General features: G+C 33.7%; 1 long non-coding RNA gene and 1 pseudogene across 2 annotated transcripts in view; one reads left to right on the plus strand and one right to left on the minus strand.

Moving 5' to 3' along the window:
• The window catches only part of LOC148759097 (uncharacterized), a 159324-nt gene that overhangs the window by 101194 nt on the left and 37529 nt on the right, over positions 1-20601 (plus strand). The window lies entirely within an intron of this gene.
• Positions 1810-14415, minus strand: LOC109435295 (heterogeneous nuclear ribonucleoprotein D-like pseudogene; annotated as a pseudogene).

Genomic DNA, 20601 nt, shown 5'->3' on the forward strand with positions numbered 1-20601 from the left:
ACTTACACATGAAAAAAACAATTGAGCCTATTTGTTTTTACTTTATTACCTTGTTCTAATCCAATAAAATAGAATTGTTGAACTTTAAGAACAGCAATAGAATCATATTTGGAAGATCACATTTTTAACTTTCTAAATAATCTGTAACTATTTTATTTGTTTTAATTCTAGTTTATAGTTCAAATCAAGCATTATAACACAATGTAGCAATTCTTACTAGTTAGTTCCTAGTGCCCTTCCATAAAATATTTAAAAAAAAGAAATCCATTTTAGTAGAAAGATCCTCTTGATGTAATCATGTAAATTATTCACTGTATTCAATAGAGAGCAGCATTAGTTTCAAAGAAACAGAAGAATAAAATATATGCAGAGGAGAAAAATCCTGTAAAAAATAAAACAAATTAGATGAAGATAGCAAATAGATTAGTGGTTGACATGAGTTTGAATTTAGTTATTATTTTATCTCTGACTAAATCCCCCAAAGAATATAATATTAAATACAAAATTATGCTAAGAAGTATGTCATATTAACCTATCAGAATAGATATGCAAACTTGGAAAGAAACAGTCAGAAATGGATCAGGTTCAGATATATTGACCATAAATATGGTTTACAAAGTTTATGGCAGAGATATAAAGATGCTAGATTTAAGATATGCAAAGATCTGGCAAATGGCAGGTGGTATTGTGTGACCATCATGTAAGTAGTCAGGAGATGGAGGAAAATACTCAAGTCCTGGGAGGGTACCTGCATAGAGAGAGGTGGGCAGATCTCTGAAGTCTAGGAAGGTAAGCAGAATTCAGAATCTGAGCATTAGATAGTCAGGACCTAATATCATGACCAAGTAGGGCTGGCAGGTTCTAATCCTAGAAATCCTGATATTTTTTAAAAACTTGCCTACCATATATGTTTCACAAAACATTTATAGTGAGAAGGAAGTCAGTGTCCTCAGAAATATTTTACTTTTCATTAAGTAGTGGATGAAGCACTCAGGACTTTCTGAAATTTATATGTAATAATAGCTGACATTTTTTGAGTGTAAGTCGAGGACTAGTACTATATGCAAGTACCTTCCCTGCATTATTTCTTTTAACCCTTCAGTTTATATTACGGATATTATCTCCATTATACAAGTGAAGAAGCAGAAGCACGTAATGATTAAATCATTTGTTTACGGTTACACAACCAGTAATGAGTGAAATCTGGATTGGAACTCAGGCAGTTTGATTCAAAATCTACAATGGTATACGATTCTAGAACTAGGGCAGGTGAGATCTTGTGGTGAATATGATTAGATGTGAATGGAATTCATCTTCGAGTATCATGCTAAAGTAGTGTAGACAAAAGTAACTATCTACAACTCCTATATTTGAAATTCATAGTTAATAAAAGTACTAAGGAACGTTCTGTGTAATTCAAGCCATCATGGATGTATTGTTAATGACACATGAGAATAGGTAATAGAATCTTCAAAAGAAAAAGAAGTTTACAGTGTTTAATTTTGTCTTGGATTTATCTAAATTCATTTGTTTTGTTATCATTTGTTCATCAGTTATTTTTCTCTCACTATGTGCTAGATACTGTGTTAGCATGAGAGAGAACATGTCCTTATTTATAGTCCATTGGTGGAGATACCAAATAAATAAGCAAATACATATATATATATATATATATATATATATATATATATATATATATAAAATATTATAGTGTTTCTTAGAGGTAAGTGCTACATATGAAGAAAACTGAAGCAGACTAAAGGCAAAGTGTGAAAGGTGAGGGTCATTTTATTTTTATTATTTATATTTTTTCCACATGAGGCAGAATTTATTTGAAGTTTAACATGAAATCATACGAATAAAATTTGTGTAAACACAAATCCACATTGAGTCATATAACACAGCTAGTAAAAGACAAAGTAAAAACAAAGAAAACAAATAGGTGGCTACATACAATTGGACACACTTGTGTCTTATACCCAGAAAATATTTTACAAAATAATCATCTTAGATCAACAGAAGATCAATCTTCACTGTCGTCCTGCAAGATGCGATACTTTGGCAATCTCCTCTTATTTTCTCTATTAGTATGGCTGTAATTGTTTTGGTGATTGCCACCCCCTCAGACACTTTGCCATGTGTGCTCTGTTGGCCACTGTAGTTTGTATATCCATAGTTCCCATAGTTATACCCAGTATAATCATAGCCACCATAATTTAGATCACCACCATAGGCACTCTTGTAATTTCCATGTCCTTGACCACAATAGTTATTAAACCTTTGGTCCCAGTTTTGGCCCTGACCTCGGCCATGACCCATGGTACCACTGTGTCCACCAGCTGCAGATTCTCTCCTTCCTTTCTGTCGTTGTTTATTTACCCCTTTGGGTTGTATAACTTTGATTTCGCACTTCCCAGAAACAATTTGCTGATATCTGCTTCTTAACAATTTCTTTATTGGCTCTTCATCTGTATATATGATAAAACAAAATCTTCTTCCATTTGCTTTTGTATCCATGAGAAGTTCAATATTTTGAACCTCTCCAAAGGCTCCCAAATATTCTTTAATTTGTTCTTCAGAGGTATCTGGGCTCAATACACCCACAAAAACATTTTAGGGGGGTCCTTCCCTTTTAAAGCTTTGGCCCTTTGGGCATCTATCAATTTGCCATCCAGTTTATGTTCCTTCACTTCCAAAACCTTATCCAGACCAGCAGCATCTTTGAAAAGCACAAATCCAAATGCTCTTGATCTTTCCATGACTGGATTTGTTTTAATTGTGCAATCTACAATCATCATCCTGCTATCTGATCGCGTTGGTCTTGGATCCCTTTGGAATTCTGCTGTTGCTGTACTAATTCATGACCTGCATGGTGGCAGCGTTGTCGGCAGTGGGTGCTGGCATGCATTCTGAATCACGGCAGCAGCTACAGCCCCTTGTGTGAGGCTGGTTTTAAAATGGTGGTGAAAGAGCAAGGGGAAGGTTATTTTAGTAAGGGTGTTCTTGAAAGGATTCTCTGGGGAGGTAAACTTGAAAAAAACCTGAATGAAGTGAATGAACACGGCTTCTCAAAATATGAAGGAAATGGAAACAATAAGTGTAAATACACTGAGTTCAGAAAACAATGGCGGGAACATTAGGAGATGAGGTTCAAGAAACAGGTAGGAAGTGAGATCACACAGTACCTACTAGACCATGGTGTCAAGTTACCATGGTGAACCAGATGGAACGCCATTGGGGGTTGTTGACATGAGAAGTGTCATAATCAGATTTTTAAAAAATTAAAATCACTTGAGCTACTGTGGAGGCATCACTTCAGACTAAGGTGCTAGCAGTAGAGGTAAAGAGAAGTAGTTAGGTTCAGATATACGCAGTTGCTCATGGTTTAGGATTTGTGTTTTGGATGTAGAAAATAAACAAACAAACAAACAAACAAATAAATAATAAGTTTTTTGCCTGAGCGGCTGGATGAATGGTGATGCCATGTTGAAGGGGTGGGGGGAATAATTAAGTTTCTATTTTAGAAACATTAAAGATCCAAGTGAAAGTCTATTAAAGATCCAAGTGAAAATAGACATTTGGCAGTCAGATGAACAGTCAAAAGACAGTGGGGATATTCTACTGGGTAGGATGAAGATACACGTTTAGGAGTTATCGAATTTTATAGATGGTTTCCAAAGCCTAGAGAATGGATGGCATTACCAAGAAATGAGGATGGATAGAGAAAGCAGAGAGGCAAAGACTGAGTCTAAAAAGAAATAGTAAAATAAAAACTGGGAACGTGTAGTGCTTTAGAATTGAAGAGAAGAAAATGTTTCAGGAAGGAAGGAATGTCTAAGTCAAATGCTGCTAAATTGAGTAAAATTAGGATTAAATATAGGTCATATAACCATGGAATTTATCAACATGGAAATTGTCATTATCCTTGAATAAAGCAATTTCAATGGAATGGTAGTGATCAAAGCCCTAAGAGATCAGTGGAAGCAGTAAACAAACATAAACAAATCCTTTGAGAAGTTTTGCCAAAATTCCAACAACGAAATTGAGCAGTAACTACATGGGCTCATAAGGTATAAAGAGTTTTTTTGTTGTTTAGTGAGAGTATAGAATGTTTGTATATAAATAGAAATCCAATAACCAGAGAAAACATGAAATTTATGTTTGAAAGAGAAGAGATAATTAAAGGCACAGAGTTCTTGAGATGGAGAAAAGGATGAAATGCTTATAAGTGAATGGGTTGACCTTAGGTAAATGGAGGGACACTTCATTCATTATAATAGGAAGGAAATTCAGGATATATAGGTACACATCGGCATGATGACAGATGAGGTAGAAAGAGGAGAAAGTTCTATTTTGATTGTTTCAGTTGGCTTAGAGAACTAAGAATATGATCACTACCCAAGAGTGAGGATGAGAGGTGGGTGCTGGAAATTTGAGGAGATCCAAGATAGTGTGAAATAATCTTTTAAAGATTGGGAGAGTGAACTCACAGGGGATATGTATTAGAACTATAGAGCATACTGAAGTCCTAACTGAGGTATATAGTCCCAAGTGTAAAATGAGAGGGGCCAGGATGGCTGTGTATACTTTCTACAGTCATGATGAGCAGCATAGGTGCAGGCATGGTATGGGAAGATAATTGAGTTTAATTGGGATTGAGATTTTTGGTGTGTTTTTTTTGTTGTTGTTGTTGTTGTTTTTTGGAGGTAAGGGAGCAAGTACAAGGGAGTTCAAGTTTTATTCAAAGAATAGATTAGAACTGTGGACCAGGGATCTAAACTGAATAAAAAGAAAATGAAACAATGAAGAGCTTATTGCCAGTGAAAAAGTGATAGATCAATGGATTAGTGGTCTGAAGGGGTTGAAGAGTTGTTAGCATACGACTAATGATTAAAGTGAGCTGGAAATGCGGGAATTGGTGTTCAGAGGTCTGAACCTGTCTAAGATATCAGATCTTTGAAATAAAAGGAGAATGCTGTAAGTTAGCTGTTACAGGTTAATGAAGCCATAAGCAGATGGACCTGCCACTGTAGCTACCTGCCCTGAGGGATATTCTTCTTTCCCATATTAATAATTTAAATTGATGGATGTTGATTACACATATAATATGACATGATGAGCAAAGGTAAAATTGAACCTTGGTTTTGAAATGGCGTTTGTATACTCCAAAAATAATAATAAGGGTAAAATGTAGACTGTTGTGTAAAATACTCTACATTAATGTGATTTTTGAAAAATAGAGTCCATAAGTCAATTCTAAATAATTTTTTGAGGTCATAAAGGTTTGGAGGATTAATATGCAATGCAATGAAGTTGTCACTATATATAGGATCCAAAAAAACATTGACATACACCTGATGTCAATATGGTAAGAGATTATTTAACAAGTTTCTGTAATTTTGAGACAATGGTTTAGTCAATATCTTATCAGTGTAAAATTATTCTTGGAATTGATTTGATTTATTTTATGTTTTATCTTACGGGAGTTTAATGGAAATGTTATAGTTTTATCTGTGTATATATGTATTTGAGCAGATACATGATTCTTTTGCAGAAACTAAATGTCAGATTCATTGAATTTAGTTATTTTGGAAAACTATTCTGTACACATGCCCTCTTGATACTGAACAAAATAGTTTAGTTTTATTTCAGAGACTTAAAAAACACACTTAATGTAAATACACATTTATTGTAATTTCCTAAAAAGTATGTCCTTTCATTAAAATAATTTTAAATATTTAGGAATAATAACAAGTTCTTTGTACTAGTTTGTTCTTGTTAAAGCATACTTTTATACAAATAACATATCAGATGTTCTTCGATCATTGTTTTCCTAGTAATCCTGTGGTTGGATATAGTTTATACAAGTAAGCAAATCTTAACATTGCAAAGTAGTATCTTTTGACATCAATGAATTGCAAGATGGTTTCTAGAATATATATACATATACATATATATATATATATATATATATGTATATATATATATATATATACACACACACACACACATACACACACGTATATATACACACACACATACACATGTATATATGTATATATGCATATATACATACATACACATATACACATTTAGTGTATACACATGCACATATACACACATATATATCTTTTCTTTCTGACATCATTAATAGAGTCTCACTCACATGAAAATTTGAATCACAAATGGAAAATCTGGGGAATTTGGTGGAAATGTTTTGATATAGTAGTCTAGATTCCCTTTTTATGAGAGTTTTAGCATCCTTTGTGGATCTGATTGTTTATAATTTCTGCTTCAGTGTGCTTGCTAGTATTAAGGGGTAATGTATTTGAATCAGAGAATTTATAGGGTGAAACGAGACTTAGAGACTTTGTTTTCCAGAGAAGGAAACTGTCGTCCACACAGATTGAGACTTGCTCAAGGGCCATGTAGCTAGCAAAGGGCAGATTCTGAACTCAAGTTCAAGTTTTCTGACTTTGAGTCTTATGCTGTTTTCATGTTGGGCTGGAGCAATCCTTGAAGGATTGGAAGGGCATTTGAAGGAGCCTGATCCCCAGGAAATTAATCTGGGATAGGAAAGCAAGAGCTTTATGACATGTTGCTGGGGAAAAAGCAAACTAAAATGCAGTGTTACTTCAAGTTTGGAGGGAAGAAGAGTGAACGAAATATGGGTAACTTTAAAAGAACATCATATAAGGTTGCTAGTACAACAATCTACAGTGTTTATTCTGAGCAGGTGGTGACATTTAGAAAGAAGTGAGGGTTCCAGCCGTTTTCAGTAGGTGGTCAGTTTGACATTTCTGTATAATGCCTCCCTGGGCTAACAAAACTTTTCTATTCCTGCTGGTTCCATTTTCATTTTATTCTTTCTGTTCATTTAAAGTAACAATTTAGTAAATCACAGTATATAGGCAAATGCTGGAAGTCAAGTGTTTATACATACTAAAATGTTAAAGCCTAGACTTTTTTTGCATAACAGATGGTAGAAGTGTAATTTTATTGGAATTTTGTAGCCTTATTTTTTGGAAAAATTTCATTTAGTGACATTTAAATATTCAGTTTATGTCTAATAAAACATGTCATATTTTAAAATAATCCCCACAATTATTATCAAAACAGATTCATGTGGCTTGGCAACCAGCAAAATAACATGGACATCTGTTACTGGGAAAATAAGTTAAACCAAAATAAATTGAATCATAATGAATGTTGTTATATTTTTGGTGGTTAATTGATGTTTTAAACTACAAATGTACACAACCCAACATCAGCTGGACCTTTGGAATGATGTCCTATTTACAACATGTCCCGTCACCTACAGATCTGTTTCAAAGACTCTCCAAATTTCTCAAACCTCAAAACATACACCTACCACTCGACCCAGCACCACCTTAGTGAAAATGATCGACTCTCCTATATTTATGTGCATATTTTTGATATCTAGTTATTTCCAACCCTTGTTTTCTCCTCTGTATTTTAGTTTCCCTTGATTCTTCCCCACCTCTAAATACGTATTCCTACTTCCCCATATGTGACCCGGCTTATAACTTTGGTCTTGATTACATTGACCCTCCTAAGTCCTTTTTACAGCAATTGTCTTCTGTTAAAAAGTAAAATTGAAATAGACGTCAGTGTTGCCCCTGTTTGGGGGTGTGGGTGCTCTCCTCTGGCTCTGCGTATTCCCATCCAAGTCCAGGGGCTTATGGAGCTTTGTCTTTCTCTCTACCTTCAAGTGTGTTTCTGGTGATCCAGAATCTTATCCTATTTGCAGAGGATCTAAGTAGTTTAGGACATTAAAGGAGAGATTGTCCAGTGGGAGTAGTCGTGAAGGGAATTTATCCTGCTGAAGATTGGCAAGTGTCACACAGATATGTGTCGAGTCTACCTTCACCTTACCACTGAAGTATGAACGACTGCTTATCAGCATAGGCAATGTCTCCCTCCTCTGGGGCTGGTAAAGACAGGTCTTGCTCTTGGAAAAAGTCCAGTAATCTTACTGATGTTTCCATTCTTCAACAAGAATGGTCCCCTGAGATTTGGAAGGCCCTCGCTTATCTGCCTTATGGGTTCTCCCGACCTTTCAACCAGAACTAACACTATCAAACAATAACTGTAAAATACTGCTGTTTACATTTTAAAACTATGTTTATCAATAAACTTAATGCTGATTTCTTTCAGGGCTTTGGTTTTTGATCCTTGATCCTTCTCCTGTTTTCCCTCCATGACCACTTCGACTCTTGCAAATTAAAAGTTTTTGCTGTTACATGGCCATCAGTGAAATGGGCTTCACAAGCCAATTTGAAAGGCAAGGCTGTTCATTAACTCTCCTTTACATCCCACCATTGCCCATCTTAATTCCCTCCAAGGTACATGCAGCTGAATGGGGGAAGTTCATGCATAAGTATTTGTGCACAAGAAAAGCAAATTAATCTATTTAAAATATATATCTCTAAAATCATACCTCTGTTCTTTTTATTAACTTCTTTATCTTTTCATATTCTAAACTTTCCCTCTGAAATGTCCCAACAACAACAATGACAAATAACAAAAAAAAAGTACTTGAACTTCTTAACCAACAAAGGCTTCAACCTATTTCTCTCCTTTCCTATTTCCAACCTATTCAAAAGTGAAGGATATTTATTGGTTAGAGTCTTCAGCACTTTTATGTTCTGTATGCTCCTAGAAAACTCTTTTTTATTTCTTACCAGATATTTTAAATAGATAATTGGTTTAAATATCACCAACATGATAGTATGTGTGACCTTTTTCTGAATTTTTCTACAGCCATTCCTAGAGAAAACATCCACATCCAAATCCATTCAGGCTGAAATGGTCTTTATGTGGTGAGGTGTTTCTCCCTCTGTCAAGGTGAATTTCTGCACTTTATCTTCTGGCTCCCATGACCAATACCCCTTCCTTATCTATTTCTAAGAGCTTCCTGCATCAATTGAGTCTTTTTTCTTTTTCTGTATCTTCAAACTCTCCAGCTTCCTCTACTTGTACTAACTTTGTTCCCTTTTCTGTCTGTTGTTATGTTTGACTCCTAAATAATAGTGTTCCCCAAATTTCTCCTTTCATCTCTTTGCTTACCTTGCTCTTTTCAGTCTGTCTCAGGGTTTACATTTACTTTCAAGTCTTTAGAGACCACATTTTTAGTTGATAACTCCCAAATCTAAATCTAAAGTAAATATACTTTAGTAGTATTATTTTAGTATTACTTTAGTAGTAATATAAAAATAGTTAAAAATGTTGATTAAGAAGAGATTGAAAAGAAAGCAAAAACAAAACCCACATATTGCCCAATTTATTTATCTCCCTTAGAGCAAAACAATTTGCTAACTGAGGCATTTAGTAACATAACGTTTTAATTTTGCTTTCATGCTTTTCTAGCTTAAAAGTAAAGCACATATTAACTCTGGATTTCGATCTGACCTATCATACTAATATGTTGTATGAAATGCTTTTTGGGCTGTTCTCGAACACAGCATGGAGTTTGTTATTGACTTTTGCTCATTATGAATGAGATAGATCTTTCTAAGTTATTAAAGTACAAGTGATTTCTCCAAGGCATCACTTTAGAATGTTTCTCGATGTGGGGCAATTTTTTCATTCTTTTTTCACAAAACGTTAAACATCTTGTTAGATTCTAGGAGTGTTCTTACTAGCAGAATTGTCTTAAGGAATCTCAGCATTTTTCATTTGGACATTGGAATATGAAAAATGAGCTTTATATCTTTACTCATATAAGATAAATAAATTTTACCTTTGCTACTGCTGAATTACATTTTAAGTCTTTTCTAAGCCATAATGAGTAAAGCAGACCTATTTCTGATTTCCACAATGTTACCAGCACCTAAAATTTTTATGATTTCAGGAATATTAAAACTATTAAGTTAATCTTTTAGTTAGGTGAAAATACTGAAATTACTGGAGGTAAGTAGATATAAACTGACACAACTTAATCTTAGTGGAATTGGTAAGCCTTATTTATGTAGGAAATGGGTAGGAATATAATATGAGAAGACGGAAGAATATGAGCTAATGCTTGACTTTGAAAAGGCAACCAACTTGCCTAAAGTCACATACTAAAAAATTTTCACTTCTCTTAAAAATAATAATTTGCCAACTACTTCAAGAAGGAATAATTAATAAGCAATATGAAGCAGATAAGATATTGTAGACTATTTTACCTTTAGGCTAGACTCAATTTACTTAATTTACACTAGGAGAAAGAAAAGTTACTCAAATTTTACCTATAAATGGATAAAAAGTGAGCTAATGCCAAGAGTTTTACCTTGCAAAACAACAATTTTCTCAGTAGAATTATATGTTGTACTATATGTCTTCATAGCAGGAATGACAAGAATAAAATATTTCAGAGTTCATGTTTCTTAGTCTTCTAAAGTCCTAACAATGTTGAATTAGTTTAAAAACCTACAGTGTTTTTTTAACCTTGTTTTCTTTATGCATTATTCCTTGAAGGAAAAACTGAACCATAAATATAAATAAAATTATAAAATTATATTTGATTTTTGGAAAAGTGGGGAGGTAAAATAAAAATGAAATAAACACTGGCTTCACATGAAAACTTTTGTGTTTCATGTGTTGCTAGAAACACGAGCATTCAATTTTTGACATTTGGCAGGATTTGAATGGCAGGAGCTTTGAGACAGAGCTGGTAAATTGACTGAAAGTTTGAGTGTTTGAAAGTGCATGTTTTAAACTGTAGTAATTTTTACAAATTAAATAAAAATTCAGAATTATTTAAAAAATTTCTATTGAAATAAAACAAAAATCATTTTAAATGTAAATTCAGGCTATTATTTCATATCTTAGAAATAGTTTTTTTAAATTGATGGAGAAATCAGGATTTTGAATATCAGTAATAATAAGAAATGATGTATTCCGATTCCTACAGACTAAGTGAGGAATCTGTTGTTGACACCAGGGGGTACTCATATATTTAACCACATTATTTGGTACTTGGCTACCTCAGTATCTGCAGATAATAAACATATATATGGTAATGTCTCTGGAAAGAGTTTCTAGAACATCACATCTTTTGTTAAATCATAGGTTCTGATTCAGGAACAGCAGTGTACACATACAATTTCCTCAGGAAGGACTATTTCCCAGTAAACAAATAGTTCCCCCTGGGACCAGTGATGGTATAAATGTATAGCATCATTTAGAATTTAGATATGAATACACAGTTTACTTTTTGTTCAGTATCATATCATTCAGCAATTGACAAGTGGGCCTACTATATTTCAGATGTATTCCTAGGTGTTACAAATGACATAGTGTTGAGTAGGCTATAAGAAGTTTTTTAATATGAGAGGACTTGGACAGAAACAATATATTTACAAGTTGAATACAAATTAGAGCCATTTTGTTGAACACTTTTCACTATTGCCTAAAACAATGGTTGCCACATAATAGTACTCATTATATATTTGTTAGATGAATGGATTTAATAAATCTCATAAAAGAATAAATGTTTCAAGTATTCAAAGGGTAGGTGGTAGTGCATGATATTTGTGTAATGCTTTGGGAGTCACATCCCTAGCTATTGCTCAGTGCTGAGTTCACTGGTGGTGGACATGAGACCCTGTGATGCATTGTAAGCAGGATGTAGGGCATTACATTTCTTTCCCCCACATTCATTAGTTCATTCATCACTCAGTAGTTTACTGAACACAGTCAATGTGAAGGGACTAGAACACAGACGTAAAAGATGTCTGCCCTAAATGAGGTCATGGATGGAAGGAGACATGTCGCGTCCCACACGACGAGGGTTGTGGGGAGCGAGGAAGGCGGTACAGGGTTAATAAAGACAGTAGCCAAGAATAGAGTGCAAGCGGGGCCAAGGCACTCCAGCCTCAAGGACTGAGCCCCGACTTGGGCCTATGCATAGCTTGTATTAGTTAGGTGGGGAAGTAAAGGAGATAAAGCTTGTCAATCTCCAGATCTGTGAATCTCACACATCATAATAGGAAACTGATTCAAGCCAATCACCCTTGCCTGCAGGCAGCAGAACCATAAGTCTCAGGATGTATGTACTTCCCCAAGGGACAAAACCTTTACGCATATGAATAGATGGAGGGCACATCATTGAATCTCCTCCCCTGCAGGTTTTGGGAAGGAATGCAGCCACAGAGGCAGAGGCTCTCCTTAGCCGGGATGTTGGTGGGAGGCTGTGCCCACCTCTATGAACCCCATGGATTCTCTTGTTGGTCCCCATGTGACTGGGCCTGGCTTGAGTTGCCCCCCCCCCCCAGCCCCTGTGGGGAATCTTACTTGTTATTGGCTAACGAGCCATCTTTCTGGGGCCAAACAGGGAGACATAGGGTGCAAGCACAAAGGTGAAGCAAAAGTCCCTGAAAGGATCTATCTCACAGACTCTCCTTTCTTTAGGGGCAGGTATGAGGAGACAGACGGGTAGGCTGCTGCATGGCAACAGAGACAGGCAAATAAATAAGCAATTAGAGTAGATTGTGATAAAAGCTATGTTATATTAATTTTGTGTGGTATTTATTTCAGTTGTTCCCTTTTCACTTGTCAGGCCCACCTTAAATTTTCCTGTTATGTGTTGTGTGAGCTGCCTCAATAGTTTGTGGCTGACTCCCATACTGACCCTGTAGACCCACCTTTCTTTCATTTTAAGCAAGTAATTTTCCACAATGTTCATCAACTCCCACACTCCCTGTTCAGTTATTTGAAATAAATATTTGACAGTTCCTCAAACTAGGGTAAAGTCCTATGCATTTCCAGCTTAAAGAATACCCTAAGAGGCTGAACTATATAGAGATTCCTAACATTTCCCATAGAGTCTGACTGCTGTATTCCGATCACATCTGGCTTTTACTCTCTGTGTGAGTTAAAGTCATTGAACTCTGTGGGCCTCACCTTCCTCACCTGAGAGATAGTGATGCTAACATTTACACAATAAGGTTTGTGAGAGGCTTAACTGCATTCGTATCTGTAAAATGCTTAGAATGGCATTTACTGATATCATCCACATGTTCTAAACCAATTACTACTTTCCATTGAAATTATGGAGATGTTACTGACAATAATAATGGTTAATATTCAGAGGTGGATTTGCCATGGATATCATAAAGCTTTCTCTTCAGATCCCTCATTTGGACAGGTCCCTTAAGGGTCATGTATTTTGGGTAAAATTGTCAAGTGAGGTGTAATAACTGCAATCAATTGAGACCATTGTCTCCTCCCTGTATGACTTCCCTCTAATCTACATTTTCCCTGGGATGATGCCTTTAGATTGGCACCAGGCGTTATTGGGATCCAGTTAAGGGTGAGTTGAATGGGACTTAATATGTACTTTGTGTTTAGCAGTTGAATGGTTCACAGCTAAATAATTGTTAGCTGTGCCAGTTGTGAATAGCTTTCAGGAATATGTCTGTTGCCCATGATGCCAATCCCCCAGAGCATCCTGACAGGGCTAGAAGTTTTAATAAAATGTGAACTTGTCCTATGGCCCTCAGCACCAAAAATATCTGTGCAGTAGTGGAGATACAGTTTGAAATGTGTAAAGCCAGAAGCTAGTTTGGAAAATCATGTAATTATAGAACATATAAAACTGTATGGGAGAATTTGTATCTTATCAATACCTTGTTAAAACTATCAATAATAGCCATATATTAAAATACACTTTAAATAATTATCTTCTATTCTTTATAGAAATTATTATAACAAAGTAATTTTCATGTTAATGGACAAAAAAAAGTATATACAGCCAAAAATTCAGAAAAAATATTTAGTATGTTAAGCCATAATAAACAATATTCTTATTTTCTAGATTTTGTGTTGATATTTGTCAGCTTTTTAAACTTTGTAATTTTTAATGTTTTAAACAAATGACAGTCATGTGTTTAATTTTGAATTTGTAATTTTTATTATTTTGTTTTTCAGTGTAGTCCTCCAAATTATATAAACTTTAGTCCCCACAAAAATTGAGTCCACCCTGGCTAACATATAATGGGTGATTTTATGTGCCAGGTGTTTTTTCCCCAGTGTTATTGAGATATAATTGACAGACAGCACTGTATAAATTTAAGGTATACGACACAATGACTTGATATATATATATATATATAGATATAGATATAGATATAGATATAGATATAGATATAGATATAGATATCAAGTAATTATATAAAATCATTACCACAATAAGCTTGGTTAACATCTATCATTTCATATAGATACAAAAAAAGAAAACTTTTTTTTTTTTGTGATGAGAACTTTTAGAATTACTCTTTTAGCAACTTTGAAATATAGCATGCAGCAGTATTAACAATAGTTATTATGTTATACATTACATCCCCAATACTTATTTATCTGATAACTGAAAGTCTGTACCTTTTGATCACCTTCATCCAATTTTTCCATCCTCATACTCCTCACCTCTGGTAACCACAAATCTGATTTCTTATTCTATGACTTGTTTTTTTTTGTTTTGTTTGTTTTGTTTTTTTAAGATTCCACATATAAGTGAGATCATACAGTATTCATCTTTCTTTCTTTGACTTATTTAATTTAGCATAATGCCCTCAAGTTCCATCCATATTTTTGCAAATGGCAGGATTTCCATCTTCTTTATGATTAAATAGTATTCCATTGTGCATGTGAGTGTGTGTTTATGTGTGTGTGTCTGTGTCACAACTTATATATCCATTCATCTTTTGAAGGACACAGGTTGTTTCCATGTCTTGGCTATTGTAAATAATGCTGCAATGAACATGGGAGTGAAGATACCATGTTTTCCCAAAAATAAGACCTAGCTGGACCATCAGATCTAATGTGTCTTTTGGAACAAAAGTTAATATAAGACCAGGTATTATGTTGTATTATATTATATTATATTATATTATATTATATTATATTATATTATACCCGATCTTATATTAAAATAAGACCTGGTCTTATGTTATATTATATAAGACCTGGTCTTATTTTAATATAATTATATTATATTAATTTTTGCTCCAAAAGACACATTAGATCTCTTCAATATAGTGTCTCAGTACTGAGACACCTGAATCCTTCTTCTTCCTCCTGCCACCCAGCCTTCAACCCATCTCTTTTTCTCTCCTCTTGCATAACTGTAGATTACAAACCTCTATGAGACATTGTTTTTTATTTCTGCCTTACACTTTATTTCTTCTAAGTATCAGATACTTAAGAAATTTGTAACGTAATCCCCTTAATTTAAATCTCTAATCCTTGTTTTAAGCACTACACAGGAAGTCATTTATATTTTAGTTCATTGGTTCTAAGCTTTCACAATGTGTTAAAACACCTGGAAAGCTGTAAAAAATTTCCATGCCCAGACAATATTCTAGACCAATTAAATTAGAATCTCTGGTGGTTGGACCAAGGCATAAGTATATTTTATGGGTGAATCCAATGCATAGGCAGGTTTGAGAACCAATGGCTTGATTAAAGAATAGGTTTTGATTTGGGATAAAAATAGAAAATGGTTCCCTGACAAGGAAGAAAGTACTCAGGAAGGAAAAACTACACAGTACAAAATATAGGAATTTCCTAAAAGGGAACTCTGCTTTGTAAATAGCTACTGAAATGAATAAGGACAGAAATTAGTTGTACGAGCTCAGAGACACTATTAAATTATATACAATCTTAAGATTCTTATTTATAAGTATAATCTACACTCTATGGTTTTTTGTGATGATAGAGATAGAAAATGTAAAATAACTGTTGATTAAAATTAACATATTTTCTTACTATTATTAATTATAAAGGCTTATAGAACTTAGCAGTTGCTTCAAGGCAGTTGTAACTCTTAATTGCATACTTTGTATAATGCTCTCTAATGGTAAAATTCTCTGAGCGCTCTGAGGGCTAGGCCACTTCTGTTTTGTTCACTGCTATAATCACAGCCCCTAACAAATAGCCTGATACAGACTAAGACTTAAAAATATGATTAAATGGGTGAATAAATGAATGTGTCATAGAGCTTAATCTCATTGGTCTAAAATAAGAAGCATGACACCAGATTACATATTTCTTTTGTATTCTCCTACAGTCTCTTTTTCTCTTACTTGATAAACAGGAAAGTAGTAACAATAATAGTTTACTACTGTGTGTCAGGTACTGTTCTCTAAGAACTTGGCAAAATTATTACATGCAATCTTATGAATTAGGTATTATTGTTGTTTCCATTATCATTGTTTGCAGATAAGAAACCTGAAGAATAGACAGTTTAAGTCATTTGTCTGAACATAGTTAGAAAGCTGCTGAGTCGGGATTTGGATTTAAGTAAATAGACTTGAGAACAAATTCTAATTATTGACCTTCATTTCACCTGCATAAAAGCAGCAATTGTTGCAAACTACTTGAAGTTCTTGAAACAATTGTTAATCTCTTTTCTAAAATGTTCCAAACAAGTTTTATCCTCTACGCTTCTTTGGAACTAGTCATAACTCTCAGAGGGGAAAAAAAAGAAACATTTTGTAAAGAGATAATCATCATATTTACTTTGCTTGGGAAAACATTTTTTTACTTTGCAAAAATTATGTTCTTAATTTTTATTTGGCTTAGACAAAAAACACATGGATTCAAATCAATACAGCTATTACTTGTGCTATGTTCAGATAGTCTAATGCTGGAAGCAATGATAAATTTAGACTTTTCTTCTTTAGTATCATGTCACAGTTCACTGGAGAGTTAAGTCATATTTAAGAGTCTTTACATCGGAACATTAGGTTTTTCTTATTAAAAAAATATTCATTACTTGTAAGGTATTCACTGAAAAAGAGCTCACCTAATTTGATTTTTCTCCCGAAAAGTGGTGATAGGAAGGTGTATTCTGTGGATTGTGCAATTTCATTTCCTTTAAAACTCTTTAGAAGATAACAATCAGCTCAAGATAAAACTTTCTCTGTATAACCACAGAATTCAAGAAAACATCAGATGTATTTCTAACCTTTAATTTATAATGAGAAAGTTCTCTTCCAGTCTGAAGTTGTTTTCAGATGAATCAGTAAAAAGGTTGATTGCCTTTTAAATTGTATATTTTCATTTTTCCATTATTATATTTATAATAAATTTTCACTGAGTTATGTCTTTTATCTCAGCTTTATTAGTTTTGGATTGTATGGATATAGGCAAATAAAAGGTTATAGAAATTGAAAAAAAAAACATGTATCTCAGCAGAACACAATTGGAATTCCAGAGAATATTAAGGAAATAGTTGCTCATTCCTATTAATACAGATATGTTTGCACACAATGGATGGTAGACAGTTGGGTGATGAGCCACTGGCCTGTGTAAAATTTGGAGAAATAAAATGGCCAATTTCTCTCCTTCCAACAGCAGATGTTGCTCTGTTAATATTAAAATAAACATTTCCCTTGGAAACATCTGTCAGTGACATGTCTATAATTAAAATGAACATTGAGGAAATTAGAATATGCCAATTAAAAATCATTTAATGAAAAAAGTGTTATTAAAAACGGTGAGGTAAATTTAAACTATAAATTCCAATTAACAATGTGTACTGTGCAACGTGTAGAAGAATACTGCATCACGTTATGTGCAACCAGCGATTTTTTTGTGATATTTAACTTGAAATACTAAATATAACTATTTAGGAATTCTGTTTGTGTGCCTTGCCAAAAATTATGGCTACTCGCTTGTTTTGCATAGTTTTCATTTAATCCAACAAAGAACTAAAATGATATCTATGAATAAAGTATAGGAGAGGTATTTAATATTGTGGAAAGTATGATTTAAAATGAATATTAAGAAAATATTCAATTTTTTTTGGTAAATTAAATTGACTTTTTTCTAGTTTGGGCCTCTGTGGAGGTATAGCCCCATGTTATAGCTGTACAAAAGGACTAGGGCTGTATCTCCACAGAGTCCCAAACTGGAAGAAGTCAATTTAATTCACAAAAACAAACAAACAAACAAAAAACATTTGAATGTTTTCTTGAAAGTGGAATTAAATGATGAATAAAACTAAAGAAGTTAAAAAAAAACCTTGGATTTCTTCAACCAGTTCAATGTATTGATTTCATTTCTCCTATTGACAAAATACTTAATATGATTCATATTTATAAAGATTATTTAATACTAATATACTTGAAAAAAATCACATCTACTCTTGCCCCATAAGTATCACAGCTTCATGAGATGCAATTTTCAATTTTGGCTTTTTTTATGTACACCCATTCTTTCAAAATACTCACCTAACATCAAGTTTTTGTGGTCACTTCTATGCTGCTGCCCAGATTCATATCACAATGTCTCATCTCTTAACCAAACAAAATATGACAGAGATTTGTGTGCTCGCCTTTTACACTTGGACACAAAAACTACATTTCTCAGCCTCTTTATAGTTTTACATAATGGAATGTGGACAAGGATGATTAATGTATGTCGCTTCCAGGCCCAGCTACCAAATAATCTTCCATACACAATTCTTGACTCTCTTAATCTTTATTCACCTAATGAATGGAGATACTGGATAACGGGCAAGAACCACATTTTCTCCATGTCATAACTTTTCTAAGGTGCTTGGCAGCACTCTGTGCCCTGTGGAGCACTCAGTACTTTTTGAACAACAAGATGTAATGTACCTGCCCCCTGAATAATCAGATGAAGTGCTTGCCAACAGGAATATCTTCATTGGAGCAAGGAGTACTCTTATTCTATGAATCTATTAAGATTTTCAGGTTTGTTATTACAGCAGCTAGCATTACTTACTCTAGTTCATGCACACCATTAAGATATTTACAAATGATCACCTCCATCTTCATCTGTGTCATGTAATGTCATTTTAAATTCTAAAGTCTCAAAACAGAATCTTAATATCCCCTTCCAATTAGTTTTCCTTTGCAACGTTTCTGTTTTTCTGTTAATGACATCATTATTTTAGAAGCAGTTGTCAAAAAAGGAAATACGATGCACTCTCTCTAGTTTGGGATTTTGGTGATTGAGAATAGGCAATTTGAAATCTTACTGTAGGAGAATTAATTCTACTATAGATGTTTGATACATTCAGCTGTTATATTTTACCAGACATGATTTGGTAGCAAAATCCAATTCCTTAATATAATATTTATACTACAATATACACCTTTTGAATTGGAAAGGCAGCTAAGGCTGTATAGCAAGCTACTCTATGCTCCAGCATAACATCATTTGAAATCTTTAAGATTATTGTATTAGTTTCTGTTCATTAGAATAATTTATTAGCATCACCATGAAAACTATCCACTACTCATTTAGTGAGTTTATGGCAGTGATTACTCATATGGATACCATTGGGTAGTAAGACATGTAAGAAAAGCCTCAAATCACATTTGAGTCATGCCATCTCTGCAAATGTAGACAATGTATGTCATTCTTCTTCTCACTCTCTCACTTGAAAATAATCAAAGAAATAGCTCCAGACATGCTTATTACAAAGGACTGGTAAGTTTCTACCACTGTGGCAGGGCTGGCAGCTAGGTTACAGTCGTTAGAATGCCAAATCCCAGACGTAGCATGATTAAATGCAGTGTCTAATCATTTTGTTATAGTAAATTCACAAAGCAGTCTGATTACAGCATGCCCTGTCTTCATGGTGGTACACGTGTTACACATTTGCTATGAAATTTCTGGTGTGAATTTGTGACCAAAACGTATTGTTTACAGAAGAATTTTTTTCTTTACAATTAAGAAAAATCTGATTTGTGTATTCTACTAGCTCTGTTGGTAAAAGCCGTGATATTAATTGGACCTCTTACTATTTTACTGTTAGTTTTCTGCTTTCTTATTTAGCTGTAATTTTATTTTTTCTGGGTTTTTCATTATGCTGACTATAAAATATTTCTGCCTAATGTACAAAAGTCAGTTGTTTAAAATTGTAATGTTCAAATAACATTTAGGACAAATATTCACGAACTGCTTTTCTCAAATACAAATATTAGAGGTGTTTAATATGTACATATTAACAAGTTTACAAAAATAGATTCTGTGGCTTCAGGCTATAATAAATGAAATATTTAGAGTTATAACTTATTTTAATATCTTGGCCAAGAAGATATGTAGAAATATTTTAAGAAAATATATTACATTAAATCAGTTTATTTGTTTCTGTATACCACATTAATGGGCAATAAATGTCTTTATTAAACTCTCTTGACAATATGTAATACATTAAAGAAATCATTAAAGTTGGCTGTGGACCTACTGTTATTATAGTGCTGTTTGTTGTAATAGTATATTTGCTATAAATAGTCTCTTCTAGTTCTTTTCTACATAAGGTAACACGTCTAAAATTTGATTTTAATTTTTGTTTGAGGCAGTTTTTCTTCTCTTGTCTTTGCATTAAAACATCACCAACTCTGAGTAATTGGTAGAAAATCTCTGTGAATACTTGTAGTTCACTGACAGGTGATCGTGGAGAGAAAATGGAGGTAATATTAAACTAGTAATCTATCAAAGTAGCGAAACACACGTTTGTGAAAGGAATCTGTTTTTAAACTGTCAACAAATATCATTGACTGCTTATCCCAGATCCCGATAGTTTCTAGATGGACATTCTGTGTCGCCCCAAAGAAGTTC

The sequence above is a fragment of the Rhinolophus sinicus genome, chromosome 1 (genome assembly GCF_057876585.1).
Source record: "Rhinolophus sinicus isolate RSI-liver-muscle chromosome 1, RSI-T2T, whole genome shotgun sequence".
Taxonomy (NCBI): domain Eukaryota; kingdom Metazoa; phylum Chordata; class Mammalia; order Chiroptera; family Rhinolophidae; genus Rhinolophus; species Rhinolophus sinicus.